Source organism: Tupaia chinensis, unplaced genomic scaffold (assembly GCF_000334495.1).
Source record: "Tupaia chinensis unplaced genomic scaffold, TupChi_1.0 Scaffold140548_1, whole genome shotgun sequence".
NCBI lineage: Eukaryota > Metazoa > Chordata > Mammalia > Scandentia > Tupaiidae > Tupaia > Tupaia belangeri.
Genome location: NW_006200423.1, coordinates 989960 through 998836, shown reverse-complemented (window position 1 = coordinate 998836; position 8877 = coordinate 989960). Strand labels below are relative to the sequence as shown.

At 38.5% G+C, this 8877-nt stretch overlaps 2 long non-coding RNA genes across 2 annotated transcripts in view; both read left to right on the top strand.

Moving 5' to 3' along the window:
* LOC102482621 (uncharacterized) overlaps positions 1-6910 on the top strand; it is a 234343-nt gene extending 227433 nt beyond the window's left edge. Inside the window, exons 4-5 of the long non-coding RNA XR_336646.3 lie at positions 3975-4183; positions 6762-6910. This is a non-coding gene — a long non-coding RNA (uncharacterized LOC102482621). The remainder of the gene's footprint in view (positions 1-3974; positions 4184-6761) is intronic.
* Positions 6911-6942: 32 nt separating this feature from the next.
* The window catches only part of LOC102481513 (uncharacterized), a 95241-nt gene continuing 93306 nt past the window's right edge, over positions 6943-8877 (top strand). The window contains exon 1 of the long non-coding RNA XR_336645.3: positions 6943-6983. This is a non-coding gene — a long non-coding RNA (uncharacterized LOC102481513). The remainder of the gene's footprint in view (positions 6984-8877) is intronic.

Genomic DNA, 8877 nt, shown 5'->3' with positions numbered 1-8877 from the left:
AGAGAGAGAGACAAGTTTTTTGCTATAGGGCATGTGCATTCATTGCAGAGACAGAGAGAAAGTGAGAAATCACTGCCCCTCCCCCCCAGGAGGATGGCCATGCTGAAATTCCTTCTCCTCTTGGGATCTTGGGCATGCATGCTTGGGGTGAGTTTTAAGGCACTGGATCTGGGACTTGAACTGTGGTCAACTATGTGGGAATCCTGTGACATAACTATTATGCCATCTGCTGGTCTGGGACCTTAAGATTCTGTAACTAAATCAAGGTTGGATGCTGAGATGCTTCAGTGTTTTCCCTCTTAAATATCAGGAACAACAACAACAACAAAAAAAACCTATATTTTTTATGACAATTACTCCACTTAAGGTGAAAGTTACAAAAGAACTCTTTGGCTTCTCTTTCTATTAATATAGCACTTTGAAAAATTAAAATCATTTATAGAAAAGAACTTCCTTTGAGGAAAAATCTGGGAAAGGAGGTTAAATTTTATTTTTATTTTAAAATATAAATATCAATAGTATTTAATGTCAACTTAGAACATAGCACTAAAAAAAGACCAACTTACGATGAAAGTAAATTGAGAAACTCTGTGTGTGTGTGTGTGTGTGTGTGTGTGTGTGTGTAGAAACACCTGAATGTGAATTTTTAAAAATTTCCTTATTTACCAGGAAAATTTAATGAAAAATACCTTACTACCATAGTTATTATTATTATTACTTTTTAAATTTCAAGGAAATGAAAGATATAAATGTATATAGTGACTTGGGTATCAGCCAGGGCATAAAGAAATGCTAAGATTTTGAAACAAAGGAGTCAGTACAGGGAATTGGTTATTGAGATGCTGAAAGAACCAGGAGCCCTCAGGCTGGCGAGGCAACCCAGAGCTTAACAGCTGCGAGAAGGAGAATGGCACCATGTACTCTGATGGGCTTATCACAGGGGAGTGGGAGCCTGAGCACTAAAGGTCTGAACATGCCGCGTGAGGCCTGGAGGAGGGAGTGCACTGACTTCTCCTGCCTTTCTTCCACTGTCCTGTGTCCTGCCAGTGTCTTCTTGTGTCAGAGCCAGAAGCCTGGAGACATGGAGTCCTGAGAAGACAGCAAGACAGGGCTCAGTACCTCTCATGCCTGTAGATCCTTTCCTCCATGACACAGTGGCAAGCTAGGAAAACAGCGAGGATAGGATCTAGTTTCTTCTTGAAACTCCCCAGGCTCACTTAACTGGGGAAGTGAAATTTTATTAGCCAGCTTCCAATCAAGGCTTTCTATTGGAGAATAGGATTCTAATAACAAACAGGTGGTCAGGGAGTGTTTTCAAGAGTACGCTGAGCTGTTTATGGCCAACATCTGGCCTAGATTAATCTCTTTCTGTTTTAGGATGAGTCAATAGTGGAAAAAATATTCCAGCAAACTAAAGAGTATGGAAATATTCTTCAACATTAAAAAGAAATACAATTTAGAAATCAAGACATGGAAGATAAATAATCAAAAAAGATTTACTACAGGAAAAATGAAATACATTTAAAAAACTTTCCGCATTGAACTAGTGAAAAAAATGCAAGGACCTATATAGACTTTATGAAAAGAATCAGGGACTGTTGATTTGATAGAAAAGACAAAAATAACAAAGGAAAGTTGGGGAGAGCAAATATGGCATTGTTAGTGGGAAACTAGGGATTTGATAACAGAATTAAATCTGTACAAGATATCAAGTAGTAAAATAAATATTACAGAAAATTGGTGACATAGTAAACAAACTTCATAAATTTCCTGAAATAAAATGGGATATGATAGAAGAAAGACAATTACATGGGCCAGCTCAGTGGAGCATGGTAAAGTACTTCTCACGTGATGCTAAGCCACATGGAAGAGCTCAGGTTGGTTCCACAGTTGACCTAAACATGCTGGGCATGCATGCCATGATCCTTCTGGCTGGGAAGGTGGGGTGAGGTGGGAAGATCTCTGCTGGTGACCTGTAGAAGTTGCTTATCTCACACCCTCTGTCCATCTTTTTCTCACTGTGTGTCTCTTACTCTGAAAGAAATACATTTTTTAGAGAAAAAATATGAGACATTATGGATAGAAAGCATTTATTTAGTCATCTAATATAAGAAGACTTTGTGTTTCTCAATGAGAAAGCAAAACCAAAAGCAAAATATTTTTAATAAAAAATAGGATAAAAAGGAATATATTCTGAAGTAAGAAACACCTAAATGTGATTTTTTTAGTTTCCCTATTTAACGGGACAATTTAATGAAAAATACCTTAAACATACTACCGTAGGTTTTTATTACTTTTTAAATTTCAAGGACATGAAGTATGTCAATGCCCAAAAAATTTAGGCACAGAAATTTCACCTTAATATACCTGTTAAATTTATTATTATTATTGTTATTATTATTAGTATTATTATTTGGTTCACTATAGGGCTCATGTGCTTTCCAGGGGGAGAGAGGGAGAGAGAGAATGTAAGAAATTACCCCCAGGGGAATAGCCATGATGCAATCCCTTTTCCTCCATTTTTCTTTCGGGACTTTGGCCATGCACGCACATGCACCCAGCATGATTTTCAAGTTGTTGGAGTGGGATTTGAACCATGCAGTCAGTCGTATGAGATTCAACTGTCTTTGCCTCTACACTATCTGCTGGCCCAGCCTTAACATGTCTTTGCTTCGCTAGTGTCCTGCAATGAGGCTACCATCTTCCCTCCAATATGTAGATGAGACATCAAGATTCAGAAACACTTAAATAATTTTCTCAAATTCATGGAACATTTGCTCAACAACATTGGCCAAGCTAGAAGGCTCTATAAGGTTAAACAAGTGAAGGTGAAGGTTCTTGCCAAGAGAATAATGTGTGTACTGGGCCCATGGAATAGTCTAAGAGCAGAGATAACCCCTCAAATGAATCAAGGATGATGATCATAAAGAGAAGATGAAGAGGTGGTGGTCTGGGTTCAACTGCAGTGCCATTCTGCACCACTCAAAGGATCTCACTTCGAGAATCAAGGGCAAGGAGGTTGAATTGCTGGAAACAATTCCCTATGAATTCATGGTGTAATGAATACAAATAAATAGAAATTTGAGGTTCATAAAATAGTATGTTAAATAGTACATGCATATTTGTGATAAAAAAGCAATAGTTCCAATGCCCATGTTACCCCCTACCCCTCACCCATGCCTAATTCTCTTGCTTTGAGCAATACTTTTTGAATCAATACTCATCACGTTTTTTCTTCCCAGATAGAGTTATATAACTAGAATAAAAAAGAGGTACCACTCTTTTTAAGTATGTCTATTGATTAAGTTTAACTTTTAGGGCCACCTGGTGACATGGTGGTTAAGGCAGCTAGATCCCACTGTATGGTTTGAGTTTCAGACTCTCTGGCTTGAAAAATGCACCAAGCCATGTGTTGTGCATGTGTGCCCAAAATCTGAAAGGAAGGAGAGATGGAGAAGATGGAATTGTGATGTGACCATGCTCCATAGGGGTGCTTTCTCCCTCTCTCTCTCTCTCCCTCCCTCCCTCTGTATCTCTCTGGTGAGGGGATATGCTCTCTGGAAAAGTTTTTTAAAAATGAACTTTTAGTAGGTAGTCAGATATTTCAATACCATTAAGCTAATATTTTTTGGTTCCTTTTTATGTCTCTCATAGCAATAGAATCACCATAGGTCAACAAAAAAGGAGAGAGTCCTTGCAGCCAAAAGAGGGTCAGTAAAAGCCCCTTTCTGCCAGTGATGATGGGAAAGAGAAGAGAGGCAGGAAGGACTCCTCATGCACTTTTCCTGCTCTGCCCACCCCTGGAGATGGAACAGGGAGTATGGTTGGTTAGGGCAAGCAAGGACAGTGAGGGTCTGCAGGACACCACAGGAGGCAGTGAGGCTGAAAGAGTGAGGTGTAATTTATGACCTACTCGGCAGCCTACACCCCTTGGTGATATGAAATTGACTCTCAAGTTTGTGTGTGTCCTACAGGGGCCTGGAAGGAGTTGAGAGGAAAACCAGCTGGCCTGCCTTGGAATCTTCAGTGAGGGGCCTTGAAAGGTTTGAAAGTGTGAACTGAGTCATGGCCAGAGAAAGACATTGCTGAGACCCAGAGCGGTGGAAGCCCAAACCAAACCGCAGTGGGCAGAAGTAAGAAAAGGAAGTTGTGAGGCCTGAACAAAATGTTCTTCAATGCAAAGGTTAGCAGGGAATCCAGGAGGGTACCCAGGCACACAAGGAACAGCCCTGAGGAACCCTAAGGACCCAAGGGATGGATACAGGGGCTCACTTAATTCTGTCATACTGAAATTCTTTATCAAGTGGGGCTGGAGGGGAAGAAAGTAGATGAGAGGAAAGACATCTTAAAGATAAAGCACTTTCGCAGAGTAAGTTAAGTCAAAAACTTGAAATTTGGGAACAGTCGATGGATGGCATAGTGGTTATGTCACTGGACTCCCACAGTCAACTGCGGTTTGAGTTCTGAACCTTAAGACTTAAAAAACTCACCCTAGGTGGGTGTGTGCCCATGCAAAAAATCTCAAGAGAAGAATGGAGGAGAAGGGATTGCGGCATGATCATCCCCCCTGGGGGGTGATTTCTCTCTTTCTGTCTCTATGTCTCTCTCTGTCTGTCTGGCGAGCACACATGCCCTATAGCAAAAATTTCTCTCTAAAAAAAAAAACAAACAAAAAACCTTGAAACTCCTGATAAATAAATAAATGTAAAGTAGAACTGATATGATGTATACCTTAAATTAGGGGATCGAAGGAGAGAAATGTTTCATGTTGGTGAAGTTTTGGGAATGCATACCTCTGAAATAACATAGAGGAACCTCATAGAGATACTTCCTGAATATTAATTGGCCATGACAACAAAATTCTAATAAAAATAGATACCGGTGGTCCACTATTCAACTCTAGAAGTTTATTCTGAAGAATTAATTGTGGATGTTCATAAATATTTAACTACATCAATTATTTATCAAAGCCAATTTATCAGAGTTAACATTTTTTTTAAATGACTAAGCCCAACATTGAGAGGTGGTTTAATCAGTTTGTGTTAAAGTTGTATAATAGAATCTTGGGTAGCCTTTAAAATGATACTGTGGATGAATATTTTATTACATTGAAAGATGGTCAGAATATATTATTAAGGAAAAAAATTCCCAAACTATATAAGCCTTATTTTTTTGTTTTAAAATATGCATTCTTTGTGTACTATTTCCCCCATTGTAATGAAAATAGAATGAAATAAAACTCATCAAAATGTTAGATTTATTGCTCACAAGTAAATCATTGTTTATTTCAATTTTTGTAACTTTTTTCTGGATTTCTGAAAGTTTATCTAATCAACCAAAAAGCATTTGCTATTTTTAAAAGATAACGATTTTCTAAAATTAATGATATTTTATTTCAAAAGGTAAATTAGTCAGTTCCATAGAATTTTCTTTTGTGATCCTCTATGATAAAGTGTTTTGGTTATTTTTATTCATAAAACTTCTGATGACACTAAGCAAATTGTTTTGAGTTAGACACAAGTAAAGAAAGAAAATCTTGTTTTATTTACAGAGTGAAAGTCAAAATATGTAGTTCTAGCACAGAGGCAATGAGCAGACAGATTAATTTTGGGTCCTGCCATTTAAGTGGGAAATATAAATACTCCATTCAGTTCCTGAGCTAGGTCCAGAGACTAGAAAAAAAAACTGACTACTCATGCAGGTTAAAGAAAACAGGACTGTACCTAGCAGGCTCAGGGTCCCCTATCTTTCCTTAGATGATTTAGTATCAATGGCAAATGTTAAGCCCTAGAGGCAATGACATTCTTAACTAAAAACTGAAGATACAGTTATGCCATCTTCGTAAGAGTAGAAATTACAATGTTGAATGTCCAGCATTATAATTGAAAGTCTAATTTTCTTTAGATGTCATGCAGCATAAACATACTTAATTTTCCATTCATAAGCAATAAAACTACTGATGTAAAACAGTTGTGCTATTGCATGGATTCGTTTAAAAGTGTACTCTACAGGTGCATAAAATCCAAGAGAGTCTCTCGAGAAAGTCAAGAAATAAATTTTAAAAATGATTATTAAGGGCACTTAGAAAAGTCTGTATATCCCAAAGTAGCAGTTGACAATGCCAAAATAAGTCCACCAATTGGATGATGTTCCCGCCATAGCCTTTTTCCCTGCCTCTAATTCTATTAAATATGATGATTATGTAAATAGAGTCTAATTTATATCAACTTTCAAAGAGTTAATCTAGCACTTAGGCACAATTGTGTTTGTATAGCATCTGAATCTCAGTCTATGCAAAGTTTTACTTTCTATAATTACTTAAATTTTTATTTTTATCTTCTATACAGAAGATAAAAATCAGCTGAAAACGTTTTAATCTCAGTTGGTTCAGGTTCACTCACTCTTTGGCCTGGGCTCCTAGTAAGTTCCCTAGAGCTCAGAGAGTGCCAGGCCACAGGAGCCACGGGCACGTGCTCCTCAGTGCTCTTCAGTCATTGGTCTCTGTGGTATCTGTTGAGCCATCCTTGTCTCAAGCACTACGCTTTGCTAGTGTTTTGTCTACTTCCCTGCCATTCCCATCCTCGATTGAGCTGTAGTGCACTGTGGAGCTGGCTAAAATTATCATTATTTTGCTACCACTCTGGGATGCACAGAATTGTACTGCCCCTGGGGTGTGGGAAACTGTCTCTCATATCTCCCATATCTCCATGTTGTTACTTGCAGGGATCAACCTAAGTCTAATCCATTATGCTTTTTTACAGAGTAAACAATGGCATTCCTCCCTGGACCAGTCAGGTGGCATGGCAGTTGAGATGACTGGATCTCATATGGACAAGTACATGGCTTGGATCCGAGACCTGGCAGCTTGGAAAATATGACAGTCATGTATGTGTGTATGCACTAAATCCTGAGAGGATAACAGAGGAAGGATTGCAGCATAGTCATCTCACCTGGGGAGTGATTTCTCATTTTCTCTTTCTCTGGTGAGTGTATACAACCTACAGCAAAAAAATGTACCCTTCTGAGTAGACCATCCTGGGGGCAGAAATGCCTCCCGTGAATGTGCTTTCTGCAGATGGGAGTAGTCCCATCCCAGTCACATGACTTGTTGAGGGTCATGTGAGCTGGATTTCCATCTTCTTATCCACCATTTCTCATGATTTAAATACATTTCTTTGTTTCTCATGTGCACTGAACCTCTTCATGCAGTAGGCAGTTTAGAACATGACTATTTTGGTAGCTGTCAATATACTTATGGTGCAATCATCAAACTAATATTTCTCCATTATACCCAAAAGACGATTGATGTATTTTTGTTAAACACCTTGCTGAAGTCAAAATTCTCAATATCTTTGACATTAACCTGATCTGTAAGTCTAATACTTAATTTTTTTTAAAGTGAGACTACTCTTCAGTGACTTAGGATAGTCATTGGTTCTAACAATTCTAGTAATCACTATCAGATTTCAAAAATATTCTGGGGCCAGCTTATAGCATGGTGGTTAAGGGTGCATGACCAACCAGAATTTGGGGAAATGTACTTTTGAGAAAGATATAAAGAAGAATGAACCAATAAAAAACACTGAAGAGAATCCTGTCTTAGTCCATTTTTGTGTGGCAAACAGAAATACCTGAGGCTAGATGATTTTATGAAGAAAACAGTATTTACAAACTCACAGTTCTGGTGGCTGAAAAGTCCAAAATACTAAGCTGCAGTGTGGCTAACAAGGACAGAGGATGGCGGGCACATGCTGAGAGAGGGAGTTCCTGACTCAACAACCAGCTCTCGTGAGAACCAACCCTTTCTCAGGAGAGCTAGAACTCATTAGATTTGGATAGATGTCATTAACCTAATTGTACAATCATTGATTTCATGATGCAATCACCATGAACAAATAACTGGGACACCATGAAGAAATTAAGATTTCACTAACTACCTTTGCAATACAGTCAATACAGTCTAATTTCAAAACATGAATTTCTGGGAGACATTCAAACCATAGCAGTTCCTCAGAAGGGCATGAAAAAAAGCCAAAAAAACAAAAAAATCACAGTGCCTTCATTATAGTAGAATGAGGCAGTAGGAAGGGAATAATAAAGAGTTCTGAATGTTGTCACGTGGTCAGGATGTATGGAGATAGAACTAGTCATGTGGTTCAGCCATTGAAAAACCATCCAACAGCTTTGAAAGGAAAAATTTTAGTGGGCAGTGGGCAAAGGATTCTGCTATCAATGTGTGGGGGAGTCAAAGTACGGAAGTGTCACCTGCAACCCATTTCACATCTGTAAGAATAGCAAGGCTGTGTTTAATTTTCCTGATACAGCACACCCTTGAGAACTTCTTAGCGATCTGGCCTGGTGCTGGTAAATTCTTTCAGGTTTTGTTTATCTGAGAATGTTCTTGTCTTTTCTTCCCACCTGAAAGATAATCTTGCCGGGTACAGTATTCTTGGCTGAAATTGCTTCTCTCTTAACACTTTGAATATATTTTCCCTTTCTCTCCTCGCTTGCATTGTTTCCGATGAGAGATCTGCTGTTAGCCTGATGGGATGTCCTTTGTAAGTAATTTGATGCTTTTCTCTTGCCAATCTTAGTATCTTGTCTTTGCGGTTTTCGTCAACCTGGCTATACTGTCTTGGAGAAGATCTTCTTGGGTTGATTCTATTTGGGGTCCTTTGTATTTCCTGGGACTGGATCTTCAAATGCCTCTCTAGGTTTGGAAAGTTTTCTTGCATGATTTCGTGGAATAGATTATCTATGCCCTTATGGGTCTCTTCACCTTCTGGAATGCCAATTATCTGAATATTTTGACATTTAATGGTATCCAGTACTTCTCACATATTATGCTCAAATTTTGGGGCCATTTTCTCAGTCTTC